The sequence below is a fragment of the Triturus cristatus genome, chromosome 2_1 (assembly GCF_964204655.1).
Source record: "Triturus cristatus chromosome 2_1, aTriCri1.1, whole genome shotgun sequence".
Taxonomy (NCBI): domain Eukaryota; kingdom Metazoa; phylum Chordata; class Amphibia; order Caudata; family Salamandridae; genus Triturus; species Triturus cristatus.
The window spans coordinates 369,114,724-369,127,462 of NC_140581.1; the positions used below are offsets into that span (position 1 = coordinate 369,114,724).

The 12,739-nt window shown below is 50.9% G+C and overlaps 1 protein-coding gene across 4 annotated transcripts in view; it reads left to right on the plus strand.

The window, feature by feature from the left end:
- Nucleotides 1–12,739, plus strand: part of DDX4 (DEAD-box helicase 4) — a 1,682,862-nt gene that overhangs the window by 1,422,774 nt on the left and 247,349 nt on the right. The gene's annotated exons all lie outside the window — the stretch shown is intronic.

Consider the following 12,739-nt stretch of genomic DNA (forward strand, 5'->3'; position numbering starts at 1 on the left):
GCACAATACATGCTGCAGCCCCTGGTAGGCCTAGGGTACACCTATGCCCTGGGTACCTAGGGTACACTGTACAGGGGCCAATAAGGTGATCCTATCCAAATGGGTTATGCACCTAAAGTACATAGTAGTAATTTAGAGAGAGAACAGCAGGGCTGTGGGTCTGATTAGCAGGCCCACAGCCACATCTAAGTCGTAAACCAGTAAAGCAAAAGCAAAAAGTGGGGGTGAACATAGAAAGCAGACCCTACTCTCCTACACAACCCCCCCCCAAACTTAGGGACATTAAACTAACCTTGACCAGTTGAGTCTTCATGTTCTAAGTGGAAATATCTGGAGAGTCCATCTGCATTGGCATGGTCAGTCCCAGGTCTATGTTCCACTGTGAAGTCCATCCCCTGTAGGGAAATGGACCACCTAAGAAGTTTGGGATTTTCACCCTTCATCTGATTTAGCCACAAGAGGGGCTTATGGTCTGTCTGAATCTTGAAGTGAGTGCCAAACAAGTATGGCCTCAGCTTCTTCAGGGCCCAAACCACAGCAAAGGCCTCCCTCTCAATAGCTGACCAACGTTTCTCTCTAGGGGTCAGCCTTCTACTTATAAAAGCAATGGGCTGGTCTTGACCATCTACATTCAGTTGTGAAAGAACAGCTCCCACACCTAACTCAGAAGCATCTGTCTGGACAATGAACTCTTTGGAGTAGTCTGGACTTTTCAGAATAGGTGCACTGCACATGGCCTGCTTCAGGTCATCAAATGCTTTTTGACAGCTTGCTGTCCACTGAACTTTCTTTGGCATCTTCTTGGAGGTCAAGTCATTAAGTGGTGTCACTATGGACCCATAGTTCTTAACAAACTTTCTGTAGTACCCAGACAGGCCCAAGAAAGCTCTGACCTGAGTCTGGGTAGTTGGAGGAGCCCAGTCCTTTATGGTCTGGATCTTGCTCTCCAGTGGTTGAACCTGACCCCCACCAACTAGGTGGCCCAGGTATACAACCTTGCTCTGCCCTATCTGGCACTTAGTGGCCTTGATAGTGAGGCCTGCCTTTTGCAGGGCCTCTAAAACATTCCTCAGGTGGACCAGGTGATCCTCCCAGGTGGAGCTAAAGACAGCAATATCATCAAGATAAGCTGCACAATAATCATCCAACCCAGTAAGGACTTGATTCACCAGCCTTTGGAAAGTGGCAGGTGCATTCTTCAAACCAAAGGGCATTACCACAAATTGATAATGTCCTCCTGGGGTCGAGAAAGCAGTTTTGGCCTTTGCACTCTCAGCTAGTCTGATTTGCCAGTAGCCTGCTGTTAGGTCAAATGTGCTCAAAAACTTAGCAGCTGCCAGTCTGTCAATGAGCTCATCTGCCCTAGGTATTGGGTGGGCATCTGTCCTAGTGACAGCATTGAGACCTCTGTAATCCACGCAAAACCTCATCTCTCTCTTACCATCTTGGGTGTGAGGTTTTGGCACAAGGACTACAGGACTAGCCCAAGGGCTCTCGGAAGGTTCAATGACTCCCAGCTCCAACATCTTTTGTACCTCAACTTTTATGCAGTCCCTGACATGGTCAGGTTGCCTGTAGATTTTACTCTTCACAGGCAGACTGTCACCAGTGTCCACCTCATGGGTGCACCAGTTTGTCTGACTTGGGGTCAGAGAGAACATATGTCTGTAGGCCTGCAGAACTTGTCTGCAGTCCTGTTGCTGATGGACAGTGAGGCTGTCAGAAAAGACCACACCATCAACTGAGCCATCATCAGGGTTCTGAGTCAACAGGTCTGGGAGAGGGTCACTCTCTTCCTCCTGCCCCTCATCTGTAGCCATGAGTAGCCCCATGTCTGCCCTGTCAACATATGCCTTCAATCTGTTGACATGAAGCACCCTGTGGGGGCTTCTGGGAGTCCCAAGGTCCACCAAGTAGGTGACTTCTCCCTTTTTCTCAACAATAGTGTGGGGTCCAGACCATTTGTCTTGGAGTGCTGCTGGGGCCACTGGCTCCAACACCCACACTTTCTGTCCTGGCTGGTAAACAGTCAGTACAGCCTTTTGGTCATGCCAAGCTTTTTGGAGTTCTTGGCTTGCCTCAAGGTTTTTAGAAGCCTTCTTCATATACTCTGCCATCCTGGAGCGGAGACCAAGTACATAATCCACTATGTCTAGTTTGGGTTGTCTGAGAGGTCTCTCCCATCCTTCCTTCACCAAACACAGGGGTCCTCTTACAGGATGCCCAAACAAAAGCTCAAAAGGGCTGTAGCCAACCCCCTTTTGTGGGACCTCTCTGTAAGCAAACAGAAGGCAGGGTAAAAGGATGTCCCATCTTCGCCTAAGCTTGTCTGGTAATCCTTTTATCATTCCCTTTAGGGTCTTGTTGAATCTCTCAACAAGCCCATTGCACTGTGGGTGATAGGGTGTGGTGAACTTATAGTTAACACCACACTCCTTCCACATTGCAGTCAAGTATCCTGACATAAAGTTGGCACCTCTGTCAGAAATGACCTCCTTTGGAAAGCCCACTCTGGAGAATACTCCAAGCAGGGCCCTTGCCACAACAGGAGCTGTTGTGGTCCTCAGGGGAATTGCTTCTGGGTACCTGGTGGCATGGTCCACTATCACCAGTATGAATCTGTGCCCAGATGCTGTTTGTGGGTCCATTGGTCCTACAATATCTATGCCCACTCTTTCAAAGGGGACCCCCACCACAGGTAGTGGTATGAGGGGGGCCTTTGTGGTGCCACCTGATTTGCCACTGGCTTGGCAGGTGACACAGGAGCGACAAAACTCCTTAGTATCTTCTGACATATGGGGCCAGTGAAAGTGAGGGACAAGCCTGTCCCAAGTCTTGTTCTGGCCTAAATGTCCTGCAAGGGGAATATCATGGGCCAAGGTTAGAAGGAAGCCTCTGAACTTCAGTGGTATGACCAACCTCCTGGATGCACCAGGCTTGGGGTCTCTAGCCTCTGAGTACAGTAGCCCTTCATCCCAACACACTCTATGGGTACCTTGAGCATTCCCTGCAGCCTCAGCAGCAGCCAGCTGTCTGAGGGGTTCAAGAGAGGGGCAGTCTAATTGAGCCTGCCTCAGATCTGCCCTGGAAGGTCCCCCTGTCCCAAGAAACTCAACCTGATCAGGTTCAAGTTCTTCTAGGACAGTTCCTTCAGGGCTCTCAGAACCATCCTCCTGGGAGGGCTGATCCACCACCTGAGGCAGGGGGGAAGGCACAGCCTTAACCCTACTGCTCTTTCTCTTGGATTGTGACTGGTCCATAGTTTCAGGATCCAGCACTTGTTCAGTGTTGCACTTTTTGGCCTGTGACCTGGTCACAGCAAGGACATGTGCATCTATCCCCAGCATTTCTGCATGGGTCCTATACTCCACTTCAGACCAAACTGAAGTTTCAAGATCATTGCCCAGTAAACACTCTACAGGAAGGTCTGAACTAACAACAACTTTCTTGAGGCCAGTTACCCCTCCCCAGGAGAAGTTAACAATAGCCACACTATGGGAGGTAGTGGCATTGCTAGCGTTGGTCACTAGGTAATTCTCACCTAGTATGATCTGTCCAGGGTCCACAAAAGCAGGTGTCACCATTGTGACACTAGCCCCAGTGTCCCTGTAGGCCTGAGCCATTCTTTGGTTGATAAAAGGTGTCTGTCTGTACTTGCCCAGGTTACTGGGGCCTACAGTAGAGGACAAAGCTAAGTCCCCATCACAGATCAGGACAGCCTGAGTAGGCACTCTGACTAGGCCAGAATCCTCCTCAGTTCCCAGGGTTAACCCTACTACACCCTTTTGCTGGGAACCACCACTTACAGCTGAACTAGGGGGTACAGTTGCCTTAGGGGCAATGGTGGCTGGGGGCTTATCCTTTTTGGTGCACTCACTAAACCAATGTGAGGTAGACTTACAATAGTTGCACCATGGTTTCTTTTGGCCTTCTTTCTTCTTATCCTTTTTGGAACCACCCTCCCCCTGAGCCTTTTGGGGGCCTGGTGAAGACTTCTGGTCTTTTTGTTTCTGCTCATTACCCTTCTGGTCTGCCTTTTTCTGATCACCGCCCTGGTTCTGGTTTTTCTGCTTAACTCTAGTCCTGACCCATCTATCTGCCTTCTTTCCCAATTCTTGGGGAGAAGTCAGATCAGAATCAATCAGGTGTTGATGCAATAGCTGGTTTTGACAGTTGTTAAGTATTTGTTCTCTCATGATCAAATTATACAATCCTGTATAGTCCTTAACCTTACTTCCCAATAGCCAGCCTTCCAGAGCCTTAGTGGCACAATCTACAAAGTCAGTCCAGTCCTGAGTCTGTGTCTTCTGGGTATCCCTGAACAACAACCTGTATTGTTCAGTGGTTAGGCCAAACCCATCAATCAGAGCACTCTTCAGGACAGTGTAATTATCTGCATCCTCATCACTAACTGTGAGGAGCTTGTCTCTTCCTTTCTCAGAGAAGGAGAGCCACAAGATAGCTGCCCACTGACTTTGGGGTACCTGCTGTACTTTGCAAGCTCTCTCCAAAGCAGTTATCCATTTGTGGATGTCATCCCCACACTTGTAGGGAGGGACAATCTTGCTCAGGTTTCTATTATCATAGTGCCTGTCTCTATCTCTAGGAATGTTGCTGCCACCAGTGGGTTCTAACCCACTTAACTTTTGTTCTCTAGCCAGAGCAAGCTTCTCTTTGGCAAGGGCAAGTTCTTCCCTCTGAATCCTCAGATTAGCCTCCCTCATTCTGGCTGCATGCTCCTTTCTCTCAGGTGAAGTCATTCCCCTGTGAGAGGAAGCATTAGAGGTGTTAGAGACATGGGAGTGGATGGATTCCCTTGAAGGGGATCTGTCCCTCCTGCTTCTCTGTGAATGTCTACTTGTGGGTCTGTATGGGGGGACCCCATGCAAACTTAAGTTAGCCTGGCTAAGTCTCCTTACTTGGCTCTGGCTGTCTACCTCCCCATCTGAAGGCCCATCTGACTCCTCTGTGGTGGGTAGACCCTCCTCTGCGCCTAGGGCACCTTCCTGTGATGCCCTCTGAGCATCATACTCCTCTAGGAGTTGTCTTAACTGAAGGAGGGTAGGGTTTGCACCCTGTTTTATTCCTCTGGAGGTACACAATTGTCTCATCTCCTGGAATGTTAAGGTATCATACCTAGAGGGGGTCTTCTGCAGACCTGCCCCTCCTGAGAGAGCATCTACTTGATCTCCTCCCAGAGGCATGATCTAGTGAGGGTGTGGTGTGTGCACCTACCTACACTAGTTGTATCTACTAAACCTTTCTAGTAGTTGTAGTCAGGGTGTGTTATTCCCTTCAACCTACAACTACAAAGTCCAGTAGGACTTAAGTATAATAATCTATGTTATATGTACCTAGACAATATCTGTGTGATCTTTCAATTTAGTATCTCAAGATTACAATGGTATTACAACAGCAAGCTCAGATCCCAACCGCTGCTCACCAATGTGAGAAGTTGGCCTGATGTATGATGTCACTAGTTATAGTGTACACCTTATATCAGTCCAAATACCTTTATGGTGATTGGTTGTAAAGTCAACCTTATAGACCAGCTATCCTAGTGGTAGCATGGACAAGAGCAGTCTTAGGCTAAACTCTGAATGGCATGTGAAGCCAGCTGTGATACCATATACAATCCCTTGAATACCAAATGAAAGGACACCACAACAGATATATATATAAAATAAAGTGTATTTATTCTAAGCAAACCCTCAGCACTCTTTATGAGTTTAGAGGTAAGTACAACACAGTCTTATTAATGCATACAGTAAGTCACACAGGTAAGTAATACAGTTAGGCCCTAGGGGCCACGCAAACCATATACTAAATAAGTGGTATAAGAACCACTGTCACGGAAATAGAATAGGCCTAGGCCTAGGGAATCGCTGGGGCTACACTACACTAGCGTTAGTTAGGGAGTGGGAGGCCCACGGGATTCGTGTGCAGAGTGGAAACACTCACGCGTAATGCGTAAAAGTCAATAGCAATGTTACAGTTTAGAAATAGATAGATTTAGGACACTTCCGGAGTAGCTAGGAAGTTGAGACTTGAAAACTAGACACTAGGATAGTCACTATCCTGATGAGCACCGGAGTACCCAAGTTACCTAGCCCACAGGCTGCGGGTGCATAGGGGTGAAGATGCGTCGTTTTCGTCGTCGACTCCTATGGATGCCTGAAGAAAGATGCTGACAGGCAGTCAGGGGAGAGTGTCCGGTGGATCCCAAGCCTGGGATCAAGAAGAGAAGAAACCTGCAAGCAGAGGGGACAGAGTCAAGGTCACTAGCCGGTGACCACGTGGAACCAGGAAGGAACCAGGCGATGTCGTGAAGAGTTGCAGGGGAAGGTGAAGCTTGTCGCTGGAGCCAGGAGGACCAGGAAGCGTCGAGGACGACCAGGACCAGGAGGCGAGCTGTCCCACGAAGGCTCTTGCTGTCGGCGGCGTCGAAGTTGGACTAGGACTCACCAAGCCTTGGCAAGCGGAACCCACGAAGAACAAGGGACTTGCTTCTGGTGCAGACCAGGAAGGTCTGGGGTGCTTCTTCTTTGCAGAGAAGCGGGAGCCAGTCTGGAGGAGCCAAACCAGCGCAGAAGATTTTAGGGAGCGTCGTCACAAAGGCCACTAGCCAGCGGGCAAGCAACCGGACAGACGCGGCAAGCAGGAAAATGCTGAAGGGCCCCACGCAGGACTCGTGGAGTGTGGGGGGCTGGTCTTCGGTGCAGATGGTGCTTGGGGTTGGGGCTTCTCAATCCCCGGTGCACAACTTCGAGGGTACCTCAGAAGCTGCGCTGTAAGTTACTAGCCACTTTTCCCAGGTAGCCGGTCCCACGTCGCTCGTCGCCTCCACGGATCTCAGCTCTGCTGCAGATGTGGATGAGGGTCGGAGAAGTCTGGAAATCAAGGCTCTGGTCGGGCTCTGCAGTCGGTTCCTCGTCGAACGTTTCACAAAGCAAAGGGTAGTCACTTGATGGTGCCTGTTTGCACAGGGTAGCCACTCCTTGGCTACAAGGGAGATTCTTCAGTCTTCTTCTTTCGTCGAATGTCGAAGGTCCAGAGTTTCTGTTCAGTTTTGCAGGTTCAGGATAATCTAAAGTCTTGAGGCCCAACTCCCACTCTTATACTAATCTGGGGGGCTGGGATACCTGCTAGGTCACGCCTTATGGGTGGGACCTGGGAGGGGGTGGTTACACCCACTTCCCTTTGTCCAGTTTCGCGCCAGAGCTGGGGCTGGAGTGCCCCAGCGCCGGTTTGAACTGGACTATGCAAGGAACACCTTGTGTGCCCCAGGCATGTCTCATTCCTTTCAGCCCACCCTGCCCCAATACACTAAAGGCTGTCTGGGGAGGTGCTAGCACCTCCCCAAGCAGGAAACCTATTGTCCAGGCCTCCCTGGCTGGGATCCCTCCCAGCAGCAGGAGGTCAGACTTGTGTCGTGGCAGCAGCATCCATTTTGTGATGCTGAGGCTTTGGTCAGAGGCTAACAGTTGAAGTATGATTTTAACATGTCTTTCCCTCTAGAAGGGGGGAATAATATTCTCATGTCCAGAAATGGCATGGGGGTATTATTCCCGAGTGTTAGACACCTTACACGACATGCTTTGATAAAGCCAAACCATAGTTACCATAACCGTCTAAGATTATAAGGCACTTTAAGAGTATATGGTAGGCTATATCATAGAACAGCTATAAGGACATGGTTCCGAAAGCTGCAGACAGGCTCAGCTCATGCTAGAGCACCATCTCACATGTTACCAAGCACTCTGCCTCCAGGATTGTCAAGGCCTGCCATAGGAGTGACTGATAGGTACACATGTGTCTATATGTAAGTTAGGTATAGGAATACTACACCTAAGCAAGGGGTGATTACACGACCTTGCCCCAGCTGAGTGATCAGCCAGTTGTGTCAAAATGGAAGGCCAGGCCAGGGGTGGCACAATACATGCTGCAGCCCCTGGTAGGCCTAGGGTACACCTATGCCCTGGGTACCTAGGGTACACTGTACAGGGGCCAATAAGGTGATCCTATCCAAATGGGTTATGCACCTAAAGTACATAGTAGTAATTTAGAGAGAGAACAGCAGGGCTGTGGGTCTGATTAGCAGGCCCACAGCCACATCTAAGTCGTAAACCAGTAAAGCAAAAGCAAAAAGTGGGGGTGAACATAGAAAGCAGACCCTACTCTCCTACATCTGGTCTCCCGCGGAGTCTCGTCTCCGCATCAACCTGTTGGAGTTGAGAGCGATCCGGCTTGCACTGAAAGCCTTCCTTCCCTCTGTCAGGGGAAGTGTCGTGCAGGTGTTCACGGACAACACCACCGCCATGTGGTACTGCAACAAACAGGGCGGGGTGGGGTCGTGGACCCTTTGTCAGGAGGCTCTGCGCCTCTGGACATGGCTGGAACACCAGGGCGTCACCCTGGTGGTTCAACATCTGGCGGGCTCTCTGAACGCCAGAGCAGACGAACTCAGCCGCCGGTGCATGATGGATCACGAATGGCGTCTGAACTCCGAAGTGGCGCAAGGCCTCTTTCAGCAGTGGGGAGAGCCTTGGTTAGATCTATTCGCCACCGAAGAGAACGCGCAATGTCAGCAGTTCTGCGCGTTGGAATTTCCAAGGCGGCACTCGCTCGGCGACGCTTTTCGTCACGAGTGGAGTTGCGGTCTGTTGTACGCCTTTCCGCCTATACCACTTCTGCCCAGAGTGCTGAAGAAGATCAGGCGCGACCGGGCCCAAGTCATCTTGGTGGCTCCGGATTGGGCACGAAGATACTGGTATCCCGAGCTACTCAGTCTGTTGACCGATCCCCCGATACGTCTGCCCCTTCGGGAGGATCTTCTGTCGCAGCAGCAGGGGACGGTCCTCCACCCGAACCTGTCCAGCCTCCACCTCCATGCGTGGAGATTGAGCGGCGGCAGTTGATGCCATTTGACTTGCCTCCTGAAGTCTGTGATATCATTCTGGCAGCCAGGCGTCCCTCCACAAAGTCGGTATACGCCTGCCGGTGGAACAAATTTGTGGCATGGTGCACAGCAAAGGCTGTGGATCCCCTTTCCGCCCCTCTTTCTGAGGTTCTCCTCTTCCTTCTTTCTCTGGCCCGGCAGGGCTCTGCCCTGGGCACTCTGAAAGGTTATCTTGCTGCCATCTCCGCCTTCTTGCGGCTTCCTGATCAGCCTTCTCTTTTCAAGTCCCCTGTGGTTACACGCTTTTTCAAAGGCATTACACACGTTCCCTCCTGTCCCCTTTGTAATGCCTCAGTGGGACTTGAATCTGGTATTGACATTCCTGATGTGCGCTCCCTTCGAGCCTCTTCACAATTGCCCTCTTCGTCTTCTAACTCTAAAGACTGCTTTTCTGGTAGCCATCACCTCGGCTAGACGGGTGAGTGAGCTCCAGGCTTTATCTTCAAAGCCTCCTTTTCTGTCTGTTCATCCGGACAAGGTTGTCCTTCGGCCTCGTCCCTCCTTTCTTCCTAAAGTGGTGACTCCATTTCACCTTGGGCAGTCTGTCACCTTGCCCACCTTCTTTCCGCCTCCGCATCCTTCCAAAGAGGAAGAGAGGCTCCACCGTCTGGACCCAAAACGTGCGCTCTCCTTTTATCTGGACCGCACAAAACAGTTCCGGGTGGACGACCAGCTTTTTGTTGGGTACGTGGGCGCTCAGAAGGGGAAAGCTGTGCACAAAAGAACCATCTCTCGGTGGGTCGTTTTGTGTATAAAAATCTGCTATTCCTTGGCTAAAAAGGACCCTCCTGTTGGGCTGCGCGCCCATTCTACTGCGGCTACTACTGCCTTGGGACGGGGAGTCCCTTTGCAGGACATCTGTCAGGCGGCGACGTGGGCTTCGCTACACACGTTTGCCAGGCATTATTGCCTTGACAGCCAAGTCCGGAGGGATGGCTTCTTTGGCCGTTCTGTCCTCCAGGACTTTCTGGTGTGATCTTGGTTCGCAGACCCACCACCGGGGATGGTATTGCTTGGGTATCTATTCTAAGGTGAGGAATCTAACTAACGTGTTTCTTTCAGATGAACAAGTTACTTACCTTCGGTAACGATGTATCTGTAAGAAACATTAGTTAGTTAGATTCCTCACCGACCCTCCCATCCTCCCCGTTCTGCGAACTGACATCTAGGGTTAAGGTTATCCTTTTCAGGCCCCTAGATTTTATTTTTGGCACCAGTGTCGGTCTTTGCATGGCTCTGCGTTCCTGGCGCGGAAGGCTATGTACAAGAACTGACGTCAGCGCGCGAGGGCGGCGTCTAAGTACTCCGACGTCATCCCGGCGCACGACGCCGACGACGGACGCGGAGCCGCAGACGACGCCTAGCGACGCGCAAGGGGTATTGCTGATGAAAAATCTTCCGGATCCAGTCTGACGCCTGGGGATATTCTAAGGTGAGGAATCTAACTAACTATTGTTTCTTACAGATACATCGTTACCGAAGGTAAGTAACTTGTTCATCAGGCCAACTTCTCACAAGGATCACCTTATTGGACCCTGTACAGTGTACCCTAGGTACCCAGGGCATAGGTGTACCCTAGGCCTCCCAGGGGCTGCAGCATGTATTATGCCACCCCTGGTCTGGCCTTCCAATCAGACACAACTGGCTGATCACTCAGCTGGGGCAAGGTCGTGTAATCACCCCTTGCTTAGATATTGTATACCTATATCTACCCTTTTATATAGACACATGTGTACCTATCAGCCACTCCTATGGCAGGCCTTAACAATCCTGGAGGCAGAGTGCTTGGTAACATGTGAGATGGTGCTCTACCATGAGCTGAGCCTGTCTGCAGCTTTCTGAACCATGTCCTTATAGCTGTTCTATGATATAGCCTACCATATACTCTTAAAGTACCTTATAATCTTAAACTGTTATGGTAACTATGGTTTGGCTTTATCAAAACATGTCGTGTAAGGTGTCTAACACTTTGTAATAATACCCCCATCCCATTTCTGGTGATGAGGATATTATCCCTCCCTTCTAGAGGGAGAAGACATGTTGAAACCTACTTACCCGGTTAAAGTTAACCAGAGCCCCAGCATCACAAAATGGATGCTGCTGCCACAGACACAAGTCTGACCTCCTGCTGCTGGGAGTCCTTCCAGCGAGGGAGGCTTGGACAATAGGTTTCCTGCCTCGGGAGGTGCGAGCACCACCCTAGACAGGATTTAGTGTATTGGGGCAGGGAGGGTTGAATGAAACAAGACACTGCCTGGGGCACACAAGGTGTCCCATGCATAGTCCAGCCCCAGCTCTGGCGTTAAACTGGACAAAGGAAAGGGGGTGTAGCCACTCCCCTTCCTGGTCCCACCCATAGGAGAGACCTTGCAGGTAGCCCAGCCCACTAGCCCAGTATATTAGTAGCTAGTTGGGCCCTGCTAAATTAGATTAACCTGAATCTGCAACTTGAACAGAAACTCTGGACCTTCGACATTCGACCTCAGGAAGAAGACTGAAGAAATCTCCCTTGTGGCCAAGGAGTGACCACCCTGGGCAACCAGGCACCATCCAGCGACCGCTGCTTGCTTTGGGACTGAATCCTACGAGGGACGACTGCAGAGACTGACCAGCGCCGAGACTTCCAGACACCTCTGAACCAGATCCACATGTCCAGCGAAGCTGAGACCCGTAGAGGCGACGAGGGACGTGGGACCAGCGACTTGGTAAAAGTGGCTAGTAACTGACTAGCGCGACTTCCGAGGCTCCCTCAAGGCTGCGCTTGGGGAATTAAGAAGCCCCACTCCCGAGCACCATCTGCAAAGAAGATCAGCTCCCCACACTTCACGTGTTCTGCGTGGGGCCCTTCTGCACCTGTGTTGCTCGACGTGTTGTCCGGTTGCTGGCCTGTTGGCTAGTAGCCTCTGCGACGACGAACCTTTACTTTCAACTTGCTGGTCCGGCTCCTCCAGACTGGCACCCACTCCTCTGTGAAAGAGAAGCACCCCAGACCTTCCTGGTGTGCACCAGAAGCAAGTCCTCCATCCTGCGTGGGTTCCGCTTGCCAAGGCTTGTTGGGTCCTGACTTGACTTCAACGCCGCCGACAGCAAGAGCCTTTGTGGGACAGCTCACCTCCTGGTCCTGGTCGTCCTCGACGTCTCCTGGTACCCGTGGCTGCTGCGACAAGCTTCACCTCTTCACCTGCATCTTCACGACATCGCCTGGTTCCTTCCCGGCTCCTGACTGGTGACCTAGACTCTGTCCCTTCTGCTTGCAGGTTCCTTCCTTCCTGATCCCCACCTTGGGATACACCGGACACTCTTCACTGACTGCCTGTCAGCAACTTTCCTTCAGGCATCCATAGAAGTCCACGATGAAACCCGACGCAAGTTCACACCTATGCACCCGCAGCCCGTGGGCTAGGTAACTTGGGTACTTCGGTGCTCACAAGGGTATTGACTATCCTAGGGCCTAGTTTCCGAGTCTCGACTTTCTAGCTATACCAGAAGTGTCCTAAAACTGCTTATTTGTAACTGCTAGTGATCGACTTTTACGCATTACGCGTGCGTGTTTCCACTCTGCACCTGAATCCCGTGGGCCTCCCACTTCCTAACTGTTGGTAGTATAGTGTAGCCCCAGCGATTGCCTAGGCCTATCCTGTGTTCGTGACAGTGGTCCTTATACCACTTACTTAGTATATGGTTTGCGTTGTCCCTAGGGCCTAACTGTATTACTTACCTGTGTGACTTAATGTATGCTTAAATAAGACTGTGTTGTACTTACCTCGAATCTCATAGAGT